Raw genomic sequence first — 1,292 nt, forward strand, 5'->3', positions numbered from 1 at the left:
AAAAAAAAAAGAAGATATTTAGGCTTGGCACCTGTAGCTCAGTGGTAGGGCATCAGCCACATACACTGAGGCTGGTGGGTTTGAACCAGCCTGGGCCTGGTAAACAACAATGACAACTACAACCAAAAAAATAGCCGAGTCTTTTGGTGGGTGCCTGTAGTTCCAGCTACTTGCAAGCTGAGGCAAGAGAATCGCTTAAGCTTGGGAGTTTAAGGTTGCTGTGAGCTATGACTCTATGGAACTCTACCGAGGGCAACATAGTGTGGGACTTTGTCTCAAAAACAAAAAAAGAAAAATTAGGTATTTATATTTGAACTGGGAAGAAAGTCTGGGACAATTGTTTCTGAATGGAATGATCTATATGGGTGGAGTTCTCTTTTCCTACTGGAAAGCACTCTACTTAGAAATATAATTTAAGACCAGATACCATTTTCAATGATTAAATCATAGAACTACTGAGTAATATAAGGTCAAAGACAGACACTGTGGTTATTTAGTGATTGAATAAACATGACATAGAAACAGAACACACAGTACTTGGGTTTGATAAATATTTCTCCACCCAAATACTGGAAATCACATAAGCAACAACTGCCTTTAAATTATGGATGACTCTGTCCACCAAGTACTTATAAGCAGAGTAGATAGATCATTAAGGACAGGCTAAAGTGAAACTTAATAGTCATTAGTAGCCAGCAGCAGTTAAGCATTTTTTTTTGAGACAGAGCCTCAAGCTGTCCCCCTGGGTAGAGTGCCTTAGCCCGTTGAGCTACAGGCGCTGAGCCAAGCATTTCTGATGTGCCAGATCTTTTTTTTTAAGACAAAGTTTCACTTTGTCACCCCTGATAGAGTGCCCTGGCATCACAGCTCACAGCAACCTCAAACTCTTGGGTTCAAGCAATTCTCTTGCCTCAGCCTCCCAAGTAGCTGGGACTACAGGCACCCCCCACAATGCCTAGCTATTTTTTAGAGACGGGGTCTCCTTCTTGCTCAGGCTGGTCTTGAACTCATGAGCTCAAGCAATCCACTAGCCTTAATCTCCCAACTGCTGGGATTACAGGCATGAGCAATCTTGCCCAGCCAAGCATCCCTTTATAATAAGAAGCCACTGACCATGGACTAGTATTAACCAGTTTACAAAGGCTGCAGAGGCTTGGCGCCTGTGGCTCAAGTGGCTAAGGCGCCAGCCACATACACTTAAGGTGGCGGGTTTGAATCCCCAGCCCGGGCCCGCCAAACAACAATGATGGCTGCAACTAAAAAATGGCCGGGCGTTGTGGCGGGCGCCTGTG

The sequence above is a fragment of the Otolemur garnettii genome, unplaced genomic scaffold (genome assembly GCF_000181295.1).
Source record: "Otolemur garnettii isolate 467f Iridium unplaced genomic scaffold, OtoGar3 scaffold00181, whole genome shotgun sequence".
In the NCBI taxonomy this organism is placed as follows: domain Eukaryota; kingdom Metazoa; phylum Chordata; class Mammalia; order Primates; family Galagidae; genus Otolemur; species Otolemur garnettii.